We start from the raw sequence: 17,616 nt of genomic DNA, 5'->3' as shown, positions 1-17,616 counted from the left end.
CTGGATGGATGGATGGACAGATGGATGGATGAACAGACGGATGGATGACTGGATGAATGTATGAATGGATGGGTGGAAAGATGGACAGATGGATGGATGGATGGATGGGTGGACAGGTGAATGGATGAGTAGCTGGACAGTTATTATCCCACTCCCTTTCCCTCTCTCGTGTCATCACGTTAGCCTGATAAAACCAGTAAGATCCAGCTCTGCCCACCGTACTCCACGGCCCACACCGTGGGAGAAAAACAGAAGACCACCCTGAACGATTCACTTAAGTTCACTGACTCCTGATAGAAGCAGGCCTGGCATTGCCACTCAGCTGTCGCTCAGCTCTGGGTGACCAGTTAACTCACCCTCCTCAACCCTCCCTTCTCCGCTACCCTCGCTCTTGGCGATAAACGTCCACACTCACCTGTTGGCCTGCCTGCCTCATATCCTAGAGCCCAGCCCTTCTCACCAACACGTGCTCACGGTTCTGGTGACCCACTGCAATCCCTCCCGTGACCGGAATGGGAGAACCTCCTGGACCCCGCAGCCTCGTCAGCCTACACCCCCGATTCACTGCTTCCCCACAGAGTCTCTCGAGTGAGCCGCCTGGACCTCTGGCCCCCAGTCCCTTTACTCCCACACTTTCTCAGCCCCACTCCCAACTGGCTTTCCCGGCACCGTTTCCCGAAACCACCTTCGTCAAGGTTCCCACGTCTGCCATGCTTAAAGCCTCGCTGGGCCTCATCCCTCAGCAGCACTGGAGGTGCCGACCGCTCCTCTCTCCAGAGACACTGGCCTCTCTCGGTCTGGTCAAGCCACACTCTGTTCGTTCCCTGGCTTCGTTGGAAGTTCCTTCTACATCTGCGTTACTGTCTCCTCCCCTCTCCCCAACCTGTAGATGCTAGAGGCCCCCAAAGCCCAGTCCTTGGACCCTCTCTTCTGTGGCTCTTCACTACCTTCTCTTCACTACCTCAAGGTTCTCAGTCTCAATTTTAAAATAGCAGCTGTATGTGGGCCAACCCCAAGTTCTATCTCATTCCCGGGCTCTTCCCCACAATTCTGCGGTCTGCACGCCTCATACGCACGAGTCGAGCTTGACCTCCCCCTCCCCATGGTCCCCATCAAACTGCCCCTCTTGAGGTCTTCCGCATCTCAGGAAACACCCCTGCCCACAGGCCAGGGCTCAGCCCTACACCTGGGGTGACACCTTTCTGTCCACTGCAAACGATCAAGCAGGAAGTCCTGTCGGCGGCACCTTCAACACGTGCCCAGAACCCAACCACCTTGACCAACTCACCGCTCCCACCTGGGTCCGGCCCCCACGACGTTCCCGTCTCCCTGCTTCCGCCCCCGCCCCTACAGTCCGTCCTCTCTGAGTAAAATCCAGAGTTCCGACGTGGCCCGTTGGCCCTGCCTGACCCGGACCCCCCAATCTTGGGTCCTCACGTCCTGCTTCACTGTCCTCGCTTGTTCTCTGCCGGTCACAAGGGTCCCTGCTGTCCCTTAAACATCCAGTTCTGGCCTCAAGGAATTTGCACCGGCTGTTCCTTCCGCAGGGACGCCGTTCCCCGCACACCCCACGGAGGTCTCCCCTCCTTCAGGGTCACGTTCTCAGGGAAGCCCCCGCTTTGCACTCCCCATCCCCTGACCTGGCTTTGCCCTTCTCTGTCTCAGAGTCCCGACGCGGCCATCATGCACCGTCTGCCTCCCGCCCCAGGACGTCGTCTCCGGGCAGACCTCACCTGTTGCCGAATCATCTCCTGCACCCAGAGCGTGAGGACACACAGTAGGACTGTGACAGAGGCGCACCTTGCGGACGAGTGAACGTGTCGTGACAGCGGTCACCAACAGAGCTAAGTGTGTCCCCAGTGCCACTGCACGGAGTCCCCACAACAAGCCTGGGGGCCGGGCTCCGTGGGAAAGTGTGGGGGGCGGGGGGGGACAGCCTGGGCCGCGCTCCGCATCTCACGTTCTCAATTCTGCGGGGCGGGTATTTCGATCGCCACTTTTACAGAGAGGGAGTGGAGGCACGGAGGCAGAGACCAGGGCACCCGCCGGGGGTCCCGGAGCAGGTGAGCACACAGAGCCCTCCCGTCCCACACCCTCCGCTGCACGTGTGCTCACTCCAGATGCGAGGGGGGGACGGCCCGAGGCGAGTCTGCAGGCGGAGGGTGGTGGCCTGCCCGGTGCTGGGCTGGAACTCGCCCCTTCCAGCTCCTGCCGGCTCACGAGGGCACGAGTGCCGACCCGGGACATCGTTTTCCGACTCCACGTTTGGTGACCTCGCCTTGGCCGACACAGATCGGCCAGGGTGGGAGTACCCACACCCCACGAACTGGCAAGTGCCACCCTTCAGGGCTGCGTCTGTCCCCGGAGAGCTGGCTGTTAAGACGCCCGCACAGCACCACCGACTCCCTCACCCACCGCGGGGTGGCCGCCAGGGCTGCCCTGGGGCCCACGTCCCGGCAGAGAAGCGGTCCCGAGCATGACCGTCTGCAAAGCCAGAGCCAAGTGCGGCCCGAGCAGCTTTACGGAGCCCCTCCTCCGAGCCTGCGTTTGAACGGGAACGAGGTGCAGGCTGTGTCCGCGAGGAGCTTCCGGCCCAGCAGGAGCCAGCCACGCCCAGAAGACACTACCAGAGGCTGGATGGAAGGTGAGAAGTTCCAGAAAGACCGATGTTCCTGCATCTGGCAAAGGGGAGCCGAGGGGAGCAGATGTCCCGTGTGGCTGGCCTTGAGGGTGGGGCCGGGGCTCTCTGAGTGACTTCACCTCGGGTCCGCCATCTGTCCAGCCAGCCTGGCTCTCCCCTCGCCCGAGAGGTGACAACGTGGGCTGCACCTGTGCCCTCTGGTGTCCGCCCAGAGGAGAGTGCGTCCAGGGTATTTAGTCCCTGGCTCCCTCCCCGGGGGGCTGTCTCGGGCTGGCTGTGACCTGGGGGCCTGGACCTCCCCTGGAGGGTGACCCTCCCTCCTCCTCGGGTCCACTGGCTGCTCCCCCCTCACCCCCTCCCGAGGTGGCGGCGGCTCGGTCACCGTCGGCGCTGCGGTCCTGCGTGCTCCCCGGCACTCCCCCTCTGTCCACCCTGCCGACACTGCTGGAAACAGTCTCACGTGGAATTTCCCCGCGGCGAGGGAGGGAACCAGCTACTCCCTCCTGAATCCTGAGGACGTGCTAGTCCAGGATGTGGACTCACCCTGCTGAAGGACCAGGCGGGCGTGTCTACAGGGAGGCGGGTCCTCTCGAGGACGCCTCGCAGCTGAACTGCCTGGTCTTGGGCCCTGCTCCCCGAGGGGCTGCCCGTGGCACCAGGATCCTCAGCTGCTAAGCGACAGCAGGCTCAGCCTTACCTCTTGGTCTGTGGAAGAGGACGGCGTCCTGTCTGCCCGGAGGCAGGGGCTGGGAGGGAGGATCCTTCATCTTTAGGAGCCAGAGCTAAGGTCCCCCCGGGTATCTCTGCCCATCCCACCGGCCCAAAGCATCCTCCGCCCCAGCCTGACTTCCCGGGTCCCCCGGCCGGTGTGTTCCCGTCCTGCTGGGGTGAAGGTCCCCGTGCGTGTCAACGGATGGACTGGTGGGATGCTTGGGGAGCAGGGTCGTTGGGGGAAGGGGAAGGGGTCAGTGGCAGCCAATGGCGCCCCCCTCCCCGCCCCCCGGACCTTCTCTCTGCAGTCCCTCTGGCTCCTCCGCTCACAGTCCCTCCAGGACAATCAGGCTAATTGCCTCTTGGACTCCTCACCCCAGGAAGGAGGGCGCCGCGGGCCCCGGGCCCGCAGGCCAGGCTGTGGCCGGGAGACTGGCGGCACAGGCTGGGCAATGAGCCATTTCTCCACCCCTGGGCAAAGCTGGCTCCCAGACAGGGCGGAGGAGGGGGCGAGGCAGAATGGCAGAATGGCCCTGGCGTGGACCAAACTATTAGGGCGTAACGTGCCCACCCCACCCTGTACCACGGCCCCCTACCCGTCAGGTGTCGGACCCTCACCCTCACAGCCGTGCCGCGCACACCCATATGTCCCCGAGTCACCAGCGTCTGCTGAGCTCTGCTGCCTGCCTGGCACCAGGGCGCATCCCGGTGGTGAGCAGGGCCTGCCCTTGGGGCCCTGCAAACTCAGTGACTTCCTGGTGACCTAAGAGTTGGCGGTCACAAGCTATGTTTCATAGAGGGGACCCTGCGGCCACAGGCCACGTGAGGAGCGAGCAGGAGGTCTGGGGCACTCGCAGTGTGGAGGTGGACGTGGCAGAGGCCAGCGGGGAAGCGGGCAGGGGACCGAGTCTTGGAGATGTCTCTGCACATGCTCCCCGTGGCTGGAACCACAACGGGGCAGACAGACGTCAACTTCCCAAGCCCCGGCCACAGCCTCACACAGCATGGGATGATTCCCAGGGCCAGGAAAACAGGAGGGCCGGTTTCCAGAGGACACCTGTCCAGAGAGCCCTTTGTGAGCACTCCTGGCCCGTCCCCCAGCTCCCCTGAGAGAGGAGAAGAGTCAGGCTGGGGCTGGCCTCCGGGAGGCGGGAAGTAGCACCCAAGTCCCAGGGGCCTTCAGTGACAACTGAGCCAGGGGACCTCACGGCTCTGACCTCCCAGCCTGGAGGTGGGATGGCCCTGTGTCCCCTGCCCCCTGGCCCCCAACCCAGGCACGCACACGTGAGGCGGTGGCCCCATCTCCGACCGCGGGCGACACCCAACCTGCCCGCCGGGCAGACTGGGACTCTCCCGTCCCCGCCTCCCTGCCAGGCGCCCCCACTGCGTTCTGCTCGCTACCAACGCGAAGGCTCCTTCGGTCTGGGAACAGCTCTGCCAGAAAGCTCCTCCACGCACTGAGCTGAAACCTGCCTTCTGGAAACTTCCACCCAGCACCCGGCTCAGCCTCGGGGCCTGCACCCCTGCAGTCCACGGACTCGCGCTCCCAGGAGCGGAGAATCCACATGGCTACACCTGCAGCCGTGCCTGAACCCAGGCCGGCGTCCTGGACTGTCGCCACGGCTACAGCACCTTCCCTTTCCCAGGTGCAGGGCGGTCTGGTATGGGGGCCACGGGAGGGAGCGTCACGGAGCAAGGGGACCACTCGGGACAACGCCATGAACCGTGGGAAAGCATCTGGACGCTCAGGGTGACAGACAGGAAAGGGGTGGAGAAGAGCATCCCTCGGGGCATAGAGGAAAATCACTAACACATTTCGTTGTCTTCTCGGAGGGGACCTTCCTGTTTTCTTAACGTGCCAATCACGGGAAAGTGAAGTTTTGGGGAAAAAGACGACGAAAGTATGGGAAGGGACGGGGACGAAGCCGGGGGCAGGATGATGTCAAGGGGACAGGTGCCCACTGACTCTCGTCCCGGCGTCAGGACTCTTTTAGCATTCATGCCACCATGATGCTTGGTTCTGGCAGAGATGTCCTGCTGTGATCCAAAGAGCGCTGGGCAGGACTATCTGCTTTTCTGGATATTTCCAAGGATGGTGGAGCCCGGCCCTGCCTCCAGACAACCGGGATCTCAGAAAGGGGCCTTGGAGGATGTTCTACCCGCTGGGCTGAGGAGGAAGTCGGCAGCGGGGAGGTGGTGAGTGCAGGCGGGGCGGGAGGGTGAGCTACGGAGAGCAGGAACACCACTGCCGGATACGCACGAGGACCCACCGGCTGCCAGGTTCTGGGTGCCTGGGGCGCACCAGTGGGCACGGCCAGTCTCTGGGAGCAGACACCCCTGTGGAGGCCCCCTGGGCATTAGCTAAATTTGAAATGCATGATGTGATTTTCAGGGGCAGCCAATTAGCGTCTCCGTGGCGGTTGGCTCAGGTTAACCTTCCCATCCTGGGCCGCCAACTGAGAGCAAGGGCCTGGCCCGGAGGCGGCTGGTGACTCACAGAGGGGCTCCCCACGCACACGGCGGGGGGCACAGAAATGGAAATAAACAGTTCCAACAGCGATCCCAGGGAGAAAGAAGGGGCTGCTCCAGGATTCAGCCGGGGTCACTGGCACGGGGGCCAAGGGGGTGGACAGCCGCAGCACACGGCTTTCTCCCTCGCAGGTTCCTGCCCTCTGACTCAGTTGCATCCTTAGCCCAAAACAGGCCATCTTCATGGCTCACGGGCTTCTGACCCCAACTTTTGGGGCTCAGGCACTGGCAGGAGAGCATCCTTGCCAGGCGGGAACAGAGGCACTCCAGCCAGACCAGGCAGCCCGGGAAAGCCGGGTCCTAGCAGTGAGAGGGTGAGCCTGGGAGCCCTGGGGGGCAGGCCCAGCCCCCATCTCCTGCTGAGACCCCACTGGGCCCCCTTGCACCCCATCCAGCAGATTCACAGCAGAGGCTTCGCTCCTGGACACTCTCATGCCTCCCTCCCCAAGTTCAAGATGCTATTCCAGAAGTGTGCGGTGGGAGGCAGTGGTGGGGAGTCCTTGCTGGTGAGCACCTTAAGGCCAGAGACTTTGGGGTGAGGGTTGTCTAAGCAGGACATGCTGGGGCACGCCTCAGGGCACAGCTGGGCTGCTATCACAGAACAGGCAACCCGGATGGGCAGGGCGATGCCTTAGCATTCTAGAATCCTATTCTAGAACGTTCTAGAATCCTATTCTAGAACATTCTAGAATCCTATTCTAGAACGTTCTAGAATCTCTACAGTAAGGGTTGGGGGGAGGGTGTGGAGCTCCAGACCAGGAGAGCCCTGAGGGCCAGAGATCTTCACGAGGAAGTGACCCTCTGCCACAGTTCAGGCACACAGCAAGTGCTTAGTAAATGCTCAGTAACGCGGGGGATTATGGGAGTGACAGCCACTGGTCGAGGGTTTTCGAGAGCCCGGCACTGGGCTCAGGAGTAACAACATGCTATTTCGTGTGATGGTCAGACGACCTGTGAGCTGGCCTCCTCCAGAAGTTGCCTGCCCGTGTGCACACAGCCAGCATGTGGCAGAGCTGGGATCCGGGCCCAGGCCCGGCTGACTCGGAGCCACTGGATGCTGCCGGACCGGCACGGACTGTCGTCTGAGTAGGAGCAGAAGGGGGTGTGCCCTCCACCCACTGCCTGGAAGAGGGTCGAAGGCCCGTGGTGCTCGTTCCCTGTCCCAAGACTCGGGAGGCCTGTTCTGCCGCTCGCTGATCCTGCTTCGCAGACACCGTCCCGCCGGCCAGGGTTTCCTGAGGCCCTCCTGAGAGCCCACCTCTGGGCTGGACGCTTCCCTCTGGTGCTCAGAGGGCTCAGCCCCGGGCCCTCCCGTCCCTACCTCGGTCTTAGCAAGTGGCTCTGTGGTGGGTTGTGTGTGGGGGGGGAGCCCTGCTCTGTGGCGTCTACGGTTTCCGTGGTATAAAGCTACCAGCAAGAAGCGTCTGAACGCGGGGCTTGCGGGGACGACTCCAGAGACCCTGGGGCGGGAGAGGGGGCCGCCCCGGTCGGGCTCCCGATTCACCTCCCTGGTCTGAGCAAGAGGAGGTGTGGGAGGGCCAGGGACACGGTGCTACGCGTGACGGGGCTCTGCGCAGGGCTGGGGCAGGGGCTGCTGGGAGACCAGTGGTCGGCGGGCCAGGGAGAAGGGGGGGCAGCGATGCTTGCTGGGTGGGAGGCTGGGGGCACGAATCCACCTGAGCGACCGCTCCCCCCACCGCTCCATCCAACCCGTCTGTGCCCTGGCAACTGCTTTCACGTCGTTTGTTAATTAGGGCTGTCGGATGGCACATCATACTCCATGTGATCGCATTCAGGGACCGTTAGGCTGGCTCTCGGCGGCCTCTCCTCCTTTCCTCCTTCCTTCTCCGCGAGGGGTCTGCTGCCCAGGCCGCCCCGATGCCCCAGAACGCGCAGGGAGCACCGTGTGTCTGCTCCCGCCCCCGGGACCGGGAGAGACTTCAGGGGAAAGAAAGGCAGGCAGAGCCCCCACAGATGGGCAGGACCCTGACGCACTGGCACGTTTACAACCTGGAGTCCGGCTACGCCCCTGGGCGACTCGGCGCGGGCCTCGCTGCGTTCCTGCTGGCCCCTCCACCTGCCCTCCACTCCACCAGAATCACGGGTCTCCCCCCCATCTGTGTCTCCTCCTCCTGTGTCCACAGCCCCTCATTTCCCAGCAGGGCCTCAAGCCTCTGCCTCATTGGCGCTTGGGAGGCTGCAGGTGGGCGATGGGGCCAGGTCACCCCGTAACCTGCGAGGTCTGAGTGAGGAGCCCTACCCCCCAACCACACAGAACACGTGAGGCTTACGTGGGGGCCCAGCCTGGATTCCCGATGAGCCCTCAGCACGAGCGCCGGTGCCCCTCAGCCCCTGAGGCGTCCCGGGCACCCTGCCTCTGAGGCTGGGAGGCCTGGAGACGCTTGTTCTAGTCTCCCCGCCATGGCCCGGTTTCTGCGCGTTCGCCATGAAAGCTGGCGGTGCCGGCCAGAGTGAACGCGGCCGGAGCAGGACGCGGCCAGGCCGGCCTGGCGTCTGCAAAGCAGCTCCGAGGGTGCCCCGCGTGCCCCTTGCCGCGTGTGTGCGCTCAGTGCAGGCTCCGTGTGCCCTGTGAGTGTGCCGGGCGCGGCCCGCGTGCTGTCCGGGGCACCTGCTCTCGTGGACAGAAAAGTACCCCACCAGCCTCCCGTCTCCCCGCTGAGCCGCGGGCACTGCCCCACCCGCAAACGGGGCTGCAGGCCCAGGCCGTGAGCACCGCCCGAGAACCTGGCCACCACTGGCAGAAACCGCAGGTCCTTCCCGGTGTGCCGCAGACACGCCAGTGGTGATCCCTGTGCTCACCCCAACTCCAGCAGCTAGGGTGGCGAGCACACGCGGCCCTGGGCCTGCTTATTTGACGCGGCAGAAAGGAGGCCGCGGAGAGGGCGTCACGGTTTTCTCTCTTTTGCTAGGTGTATTTCAACGAAGAGTTTTCCTTGTAAACCCGTGTGCTGTAGGCGTGTAAGACCATCTTGTGACAAGGGGTCCTAGTGCCTCACCAGATGCTCAGGGGTTCCAAGAACAAGAAGCTGAGAACCTCTGGTCCTGATGGACCCCTGATGGGGCCAAGAGGTGCCACACCTCCACCCCCTGGAACGGAGCTGGCCACGTGGCCAAAGCCCAAAGCCACTCAGCCCAGACTCAGCCCCAACCCGCTCGGCGGAAAAGCCCCAGGCGAGGGGACGGATTTTCGCGCGATTAAGCCGTAATTCCCTCCAAGCCCACTGCATACAAATCATAAATAATGTGGCTCCGTAAATCCCTTCTCCCCTCAGCTACACCTCCACCAGGCTCCCCTCCTGCCTGGGGAAATCAGCGAGGAGCCGTCTGGCTGATGGGGCTTGGAAAGCAGAGAGCGAGAGGTGGGTGGGGGTGGGGGGGTTGCTGGGAAGCAGGTTCACCCCGGATTGTCCATCAAGTCAGAAGGAAACACCACCCACCGGTCCCAACTCCTGGGTCCGTGCAGACCTCGGGGCTGCTGGGCTGGGCAGGGACGGCCCAGGCTGGGGTCTGCCTCGGGCACCAAGCCCAGGTGGGGTCTCCGCGGGAGGGCAGGCAGTGGGGGCCTGAGCACTGCCGCGGGTGTCGGCCAGGGAGCTGAGAGACTGCCCCCAGCGAGCAGTGGTCCTTACCCGACTTCACGCACGCCCCCGGGGCTCTGCTGTGTTCTGAACCCGCAGCTTTGTGTGTGTACGTGTGTGGGCATGCGCCCCGAAGAACCATCTGCAGGCGCTGGGCGCTCCCCCGTGGGGACAGGTGGGGGGTCTCTCGGTCTACAGGAGACCGTGCAGGAGGCCAGATCGCCAGGCATGCCAGGGCTGCTGGCGGCAGAACTGGGGGGTACCGTCCGTCACCTTCGCGGAGCCTCCCCCTTCCGCCCCCACCAGGCACTGGGAGAGCAAAGCCTTCTGGGCACAGGGACCCTCTTCAGACTGCACAGGTGTAGGGACAAAAACAGCTACTAGAAGGTGGTGTGCAGGCCCCAAGAAGGTGCCGTGTCCGCTGTTCGTCCCCGTTTCACTGGTGAGAACAGTGGGTGAGCACCCTACACCCCTGTCCTCCAAGCGCTCAAACACCTCCTCTGGGAAGCCTTCCAAGCCTAACCCCGTGATCTCCACTCTCAGCGGACACCAGGCTCCTACTCAGTGGGGTGGAGAGAACACTGTCTGGGCCAAAGCTCCCTGCTGGGGCCTCGTGAAGACAAACTTATAGGACAGCTGACAAGGTGACCCCCAGAAGGAGGACCACCGACAACCTCCCCCGCCCCCCCCCCACCGAGAACACATTAACTAGTGTCTGCGAGCAGTCCCCGGGCCACTCCCCTCGACAGTGCGGGGGCATCTGGCTCTGCGCCCCTAGGGACAGCCCTCTGCATCCACAGCGGCATCCCTGTGCCTGTTCCCTGCATATTCATTAAGCGATATTAGCATTATTAATGGCCCGTGGTCTTCATCTAGCAAGTGGAACAGGATATTCAGCACGGTGGCCCAGACATGAGGTGGGCAGGTGGGGGTGTGGATGGAGGGTGGGTGGGTGGCTGGGAGGGGGTGGTGGGCAAGACCCTTCCTTGGGTGCAGCCCAGGGTCTGTGCCCAGTGGCCTCGGGTCCTAGACACCCCCCTCGCCCTCCCACGTGCCCTTCTCCTAGCTTCTGTGAGCTCGGGGAAGGCAGACTCAAATGAAAATTGGCAAAATGTAATTAGGAAGGTAAATTTCCTGGCAACAAAGATTACATAATACGCCCCGCAGTCAAACACACGCCGGGGGTCTGGTTTGAGGATTGCGGTTCATCCGCGGTTGGGGTAATTCGCATCGCGACCCTTCTTCCATGGCGACGTGTGGGAGTTGGGGGTCGGTGCAGTGTCTCCGGGAGGGGGGATGTGGTGGGGACAGAACCCGTGGGGGCTCGTGCCTGGTCACGTGTGGCCACACACGGCAGGTTATGTGGCTCTTTGCGGCTGGACACGGGGAGGTCCTGGAAGTGACGTCAGCAGACCAGCAGCGTCGCGTGGCCTGGAGCAGTTACGAATGCAGATTCTCACCCTCCTGCCCTGCCGACTCAGAATCCGTGACCCAGGAGAATCGCCACCGCGGATCACAAACCCCACACGTCCCACAGAAGGGACCCTCAGTCTCTGTCGGTGCCCTGACCGAGCTCCAGCCCGACCTGCTGGGCCTGCTGGTCCCCAGCTGGGGTCTGCTGGCCTGAGCTGACGCTCTGCAGAGCAGGGAGGAGTTTCCAGGCGGAGCGGACCCTGGAAGAGTCCTGTGCTCTGCTGGAGGCGCTGTTTCCCCCAGAGACGCGAGGTCTGGGTCCTGGTGACCCAGAGCTGGGGAGGGGGCACTCCCACCCCCTGGGTCTGGGCAGCCACTTGCTTGGCAGCGGCTGTGGGTGGGCACCAGCTCTGCCAGAACAGAGTAGGTCTGGAACAGGTGCCCAGGGAAGAGCATAGCGTGGGGGGCTTGCTCGTGAGTCCCAGGCCACCCTCGAGGAAAAGGGGGCAGAGCCCGAGGAGGCAGCAGGGATTCCGCCAGATTCGGGAGGGACTCTGAGTGTCCTCTTCTGAGAATTACGTGGGTGTGACCCCACCGGACCCTGTAGACGGCGAGGTGGGGACCCTTGGCACATCCAGAGGAGGACCGGAGGCCTCCAGGACCCTGATTCCCTGAGGTCATGGGTGGCACATCGTGGTCCACCATCCAGGCCCTCGGGGGCAGCATCTCCCCTTCACCTGTTTGCACCTCTGAGCACCTGTTCTGCCCACAGCCCCGTGACAGGGCCGCCCAGCGCAGCTCAACGTGTCCCAGGCCTCTGCCTCTCTTACTCACGGTCTGTTCACCAGGCAGCTGGACGTGGGGAACCTGCAGGGACAGCGCCCACAGTGCCGTCAGCCGAGAGTGGTGCCCTGTGAGTCAGGTGCTTCCCGGGACACAGCTGCCCCAGGCCAGGGCCATTCTCCCCATAGCCCTGACCCCCAGGGCACGATTCTCTACACACACTTCAACTCAGGGACTCTCCCAGGGGCCCTGGGATGGCCTTGAGCGGCCTGGGCCCTGTATGCCCAGCCCCAGGCCTCCGGACCCTGCCCCTCCGTCCCCTCACGTCCCCAGAGGTGCCACGTGCCCTGTTCTGCGTGCCGGCAGTCAGGTCATGGAGACCCATCCACGGCCACGCCCACTCTCCCTCGTGCACGCACCGTACCCACGCCCGCAGCTGCACGCACCCCTACTCCCCAAGCACATCTCCCGCGCAGCCGGGAGCACGGCTTCTCAGCCCCGGCACTGCTGGTGCCCTCTGCTGTGGGGCCGTCCTGGGTGCCCCAGAGTGTTTAACAGCATCCCTGTGCTCCCCCCCCCCATCCCCCCAACCAAGATGCTGCCCAGTTGTGACAACCGAAGACGTCCCCAGGCGGGGGTAAGACCACCCTCGGGTCAGCGCCTCTGACGCCCGAATGCCACCCCCGTGGCGTGAACATGCGTCCAGGGGACCGTGCATACAGCACCCACCCACCCACGCACATGCGTCGTGGTCCCCGGTCCACCTGCCCGGGTGCAGGCTGTCCCCAGAAGCGGTCCCGCCACCCAGGCCTCCTCGGCACCTCCCCTCCTTGCTGCTGGCGCCCGGCCCGGCCCCGGGGCGCGCAGGGGAGGGCGCGGGCGGGCGGAGGAGGCAGGCCGGCTTCTCTTCCCGTTTGGCGCCTGGCTCATGGAAGAGGCAAGCCTGGATCCAATCTTCGGCTGATTAAATGTCCCTCATTAATGAGTTTCTTTAATTAATGAAGTTTTTGGGTCTGCTTCACTTGCTTTATTCCAGCCACACTCTGCCTCCTCAGCACAAGAGGGGCCGTTTCCTCCCGGGTAATTGAGGGAGCGCGGCCGTTCCTGCCGACGCTGCACTTTGCTGATTGCGCCTGTCAACTCGGGGCTGACAACTCCATCTTTAAACGTTTCTTCTCCAGAAGCCGCGTGCACATGCGTGCTCGCACACGCGGCTGGGGGCACAGCCCCGCACCCCTCCCCCCCCCGCCACTGCCGCGGGCACACCCACGCGGGGACTGGCGGTTCGCGCTCCCACGGGCGGCGGGGCCTGCACACGCGTGCACTTGAGCACCCCGTGTGAGTGTGTCACACACCTGGCTGGCACACGCACACGGCACACGCACCTCACGCTCACACACACGTCCACTGCACGCGCACCCAAACCCTAGCGAGCAGGTGTCAGGACGACCCCTCCCGCCCCGCCACGGGAGAAGAGCCAGCTGGGGTGCCCGGCACACCGGAGGACCACGTCCCCGGGTCCACCGTTTGTCCAAGTGGCCCTGCCTGGCTGCCTACCCCACTGTGACCAGGCGCCAGCTCTGGGCTTCGGGGCCTAGAAGGATGATTTACTCCCTCTCGTTGGCTCATGAAAAGCTCTTTGAATTAAAAACATTTATCTTCTGCTGCTGACGAGGACGCCGGACTCCACACCCACGAGGCTGCACAGTCAGGGGCCACTGTGCCACAGCCAGGGAGGGGGGCGAGCAGCCAGGGAGGGGGGACAGCCCGTCCTTCCGACTCCTCTACGGGCGGGACAGGACAGGGCAGTTCTTTAGGACCAGGACCTGGTCCTGACCACCAGCTGAGAGAAGCAGACGTTCCCACAGGTGCAGAGGGGACCCCTGGGACCACGTGCCAGCCTGGAGAGGCTGTGGCCAGGGCGGGATGGAGCGCTGCAGAGACATGCCCGGGGGGGGGGGGGGATGTCACACCGCCTGTGTCTGGCGAGGATGTCTCACCGACTCATCATCCCAGCTGCACAAGGTGGGTGTCACTATCCCCGCGATACTGATAAGGAAGCCGAATAAAGTGCCACGGTCCCCCTGCTGGCAAGGGACAGGGCAGGCTCTGAGCGCAGCTCTGCCAGGGTCCCCGGCACGCCCTCCAAGTTCCGTGCCCCTGCCAGGCTTCTCTGTCCTGGAGGGTCCTGGCATCCTCGAGGACGGCGCTGGCCTCCCGGCTCTGATGGCCACACACAGGTCGTCCGCCTACCAGAACCTTCCCGCCCGTTATCTTAGTAGGTTCCTCACCACCCCCGAGAGGCACGTCTCTATTTCTCAGACGAGGAAACGGGCTGGGGCGTCATCCGGGTTACGCACGGCAGGGCCTCCCATCTCTGTGCCCAGGGCCAGTCTCATCCCACCTCTCTGAGCCCCAGGCGCCGGCCCTGGAGGGTGAAGCCCAAGCAAAGCCATGCCAAGCCCCTCCTGCGGCTTCCCCAGGAACCCCCAGAGCCAGCATGGAGCCTACCCGCCAGCCGGGTGCCAGCCACGCGTCTGTTTCCAGATGCCTGTGTGCACCATCGGTGGTGCACGTTCACCTACCTTAGCTGTAAAGCTCACAACGGCCCTGGGAATGTTACCATCCCCATTTTTGCAGATGGGGAAACCGAGGCTCAAAGAGGCAGGGCTGAGGTCCCACAGCTCCCAGAGGCACGGTGTGGCAGACACCAGCCCACCCACGGCCCACGCCATTTTCCCTGGACCAGCACTTTCCAGGTCGTGTGCTATGGAACTTTAGGCTTCTGGAATGTTCTAGAGGAGGCCCCAGTGGGAAAGAGACGAGTTTAACTGATGTGTTTAATTGCGTAGAACCTGCTGTCTCCCACACTGCTCTGACCCAGAATTCTTTTCCCACCCAAGGCCTACCCAAGGCAGGGGTCTTGGGGAACCACAGACAGACACCATGCTGAGTGGGGCTGGGGGCGGCTGGCCATGGCTGGCAAAGGGTCCTTCTAGGCAATGCTGAGGGCCTTTAGCTGAGTGATACAGGACCCCAGGACCCCCCACCTCCCGGGTAGTGGGAGCTGCAACCATGCTGAGGGCCAGGAGGACAGAGGGAGGGACCAAGGCAGTGAAGGAAGGGTTCTGGAGTGAGTCAGGCCCTGGACACTTCCTGGTGCCCAGCTGCATCCAGCTGGGACGTAGCTCTGAACTCGGGGTGTGGGGGACCCCAGGGCCCGGCAGGGTGGCTCAAATCAGCCATGAATGTAGACAAAAACAGAGGCCTGGCAAGACAGGATGAGACTGTGAGTCCCCAGAATAGCGACCGCTGGGGGGCTGGGTAGGCTTGGGAGGGGACAGACACCCTGTGCTTTAGTGACACGTACGGAGAATTAGACGCATCTTCCGCTGGTGTAACGAGAATCGTAACAAAACGAAAAACCCAAGCAAGCCAGGGAAGCTGGAGTCAGGGCCATTGAAGGCTTCAGTGCAGAAAGCTGTGGCCAGCTGGGAGCCCCGTCTGCCCCCAGGAGTCACCTGGACAGCAGAGCCAAGGAGGCCGCAGGCTGCAGCACAGGCAAGGGACCTGCCTGGGGGGCCAAAAGGGTGTCTCCCGGAGCCTCTGATTCTGAACTTGCAATCACATCACAAGCAGCCAGGGTTGGGTTTCTTTTTACAGAGGCTCAGAGATGGTGACTATGGGGCCTGAGGTCACACAGCAAACCAGTAGGTGGGGGTCAGGAAGGAAGAACAAACGGGAGGGCTGGGCATTCTGAGGTCCAAATATATGCAAATATAAAATACATATTTACGTATAAATATTTAATAAACATATAGAAAATACAGTCATGCCCCTGTGTCCAGCAGTCCTGTGTAGCCGAGGGTCCCTTGCCGCTCCTGGGTTCTGTTTCCTTGTTGTAAGACAGGTATGAGAACAGAGCCTGGGCAGGTTGTGTTAATGCAGGTAAGTGGACAGCACAGTGCTGTGTCACCTGAGGGCCCCAAACTCTGAGCCGAGCTGCAGAAAATGAGCGTGTTTATTAACAATCCCGCGGCCCAGATGCCCCAGGGAGCTTTGGAGAACCGGCTCTGTCTCCCCCTACCTGACCTCAGAGGAAGAAGGAGGATCGCAGGGACCAGCCAGAAGGGAGCCCCTAAGAAAGGGGGGGGGGCACCTGGGGCCCAGGCTCTTGCCCTGGTGTCTTTGAGTCCGTGGGGAGAGCGGGAGGGAAAACGGTAGGGTTCTACACCTTACGATGCTTTGAGATACTGTCTGCATCAAGGGGGATTAAATACTGCAGGTTTTAACGAGCCGCACGGAACACACAACCTCGTGCCATAAATAAAGACAGATTTGCCACGGTGATGCCTTCACTGAACAAAGTCCCCCCGTGCACCTCTTTTGTAGTTATTCCCAAATCTGGTGAAGGGTGAGCCCCTCCCCGGCCCCCTGACTCTGTCATCTCCCCCACGAAGGGAGTGGAGGCCAGGGAGCCGGGAGGGCTGGGCCGGGGCGTGGGGGCCGCACCGTCCGGGGAGCTGGACGGGGTCTCGCGGTGGTTCATTATGGCTGAGATCACACGGAAAAATCAATTTTTAATTGAATGTATTCTTTGAACCGGCCCTGTTGCCCATGGCTGAACACTGATGGGATTTCTATTCGAAGGTGCCCCTTCGCTGTGGATGCCCCTTCCCCACCCTGCTGACCACAGCAGGGCTGACCAGGCCAGGGGATCGCCCCTCGCTGGGGCCGTAACCTCACTGCGGTGGGCTTCTGAGGGTAAGGTGGCCTCCAGCGGGTGGGGAGGGGGCTGGCGGAGAGCCTGGCCCGAGGTGGGGGGTGACTCACGCCTGGGGCTCTCACGAAGTGGGGGCGGGGGGTGTCGGGGTCTGGGCTCTCTGGGGGGAGGGGCAGGCCTGAGGATGGGAGACGAGAGGGTCCCAGGGAGGGCTGCCCCCTCCCCGGCACCCCTGCACCGGGCCCTTCCTGATGTTTCACGGAGTCCAGTCCCGGGGACAACACGACACAGGAGGGGGACACGGGACAGGGAGGTGGGGCACGGGGCACGACCTGGAGCGAAGGGGTCCAGTCCCCGTACTCTCGCCTGCACACCTCCCACCGCCAGTGGGCGAAAGAGGACACAATGCCCTCAACTTTGTCTTCCGGGGGGGAAGGGGGCTCTGAGGTGCACTCAGGCCCCTGGGGCGGGGTCGCTCCGCCTGTGCCGTGGAGAGCCCCACATCCGCGAGAAGGGACCCTCACCTGACCTGCGCTGGGCTTACCCTGCTCTCTGTGCACGCTGGCCTCTGCCCTGCACAGGCTGCGTAGAGCTCACCCCGGCCTGTGGGCGCAGCATCTGGGTCACCCGGGACTCTGGCCTTTAACTGTGCTGTCCTGGGGGGGGGGGGGTGTCCTACGAACTGAGTCTCAGGTGCCTCTTTTGTCCTTCTCCCAGTGACCGGTGTTCTTCTCCACTTCCTAGCCACTGCTGGGTGGCCCGGCCGCAGCCTGGGGTCTCCTCTCGGGCACGTTGCCACCTTGACCTCACAGAGCTGGTCCCAGATGCAGGCCGGGCCTCAGCTGCCAGAGCCGGGGTCCTCTCGCACCAGGGACACCTCCGTCCCAGCCCACAGGGGACCCGCTCAGCCTGGCGACCGACTCACAGCCAGGCACGGGGGCTCCCCAGGGATGGGAAACGGGGGCGCTCACCCTCCGGCACAAGCCCCTGCTGGGAAGCCACGGCCAACTTTGAAAGGCAGTGGTCCCCCGAGCCCCTCCTGTGGGAAGTTCCCCATGCTTAGTGTCCGAGGACCCGACCCACGGCTCCTGTGCCCACTGCCAGGCACACAGCACAGGGCGCTCCCCAGGGTCCCGTGGGACTGTCCACCAACCCGGACGGACGGTCTGCCTGCACGCCGCCCCCATCCCTCCACCCAAGGACAGTCACGAGGGGAG

The 17,616-nt window shown here is 63.4% G+C and overlaps 1 protein-coding gene and 1 long non-coding RNA gene across 10 annotated transcripts in view; one reads left to right on the top strand and one right to left on the bottom strand.

Moving 5' to 3' along the window:
* Positions 1-2,377, top strand: part of LOC109276827 (uncharacterized) — a 6,016-nt gene extending 3,639 nt beyond the window's left edge. The window contains exons 2-4 of the long non-coding RNA XR_008418794.1: positions 444-588; positions 1,666-1,848; positions 2,006-2,377. This is a non-coding gene — a long non-coding RNA (uncharacterized LOC109276827). The remainder of the gene's footprint in view (positions 1-443; positions 589-1,665; positions 1,849-2,005) is intronic.
* RBFOX3 (RNA binding fox-1 homolog 3) overlaps positions 1-17,616 on the bottom strand; it is a 422,631-nt gene that overhangs the window by 26,765 nt on the left and 378,250 nt on the right. The window lies entirely within an intron of this gene.

Source organism: Panthera pardus, unplaced genomic scaffold, assembly GCF_024362965.1.
Source record: "Panthera pardus isolate Hobbes unplaced genomic scaffold, ASM2436296v1 HiC_scaffold_3, whole genome shotgun sequence".
Taxonomy (NCBI): Eukaryota; Metazoa; Chordata; class Mammalia; order Carnivora; family Felidae; genus Panthera; species Panthera pardus.
The sequence above is the reverse complement of the archived record's forward strand: the minus strand, read 5'-3'. Positions and strand labels throughout refer to the sequence as shown.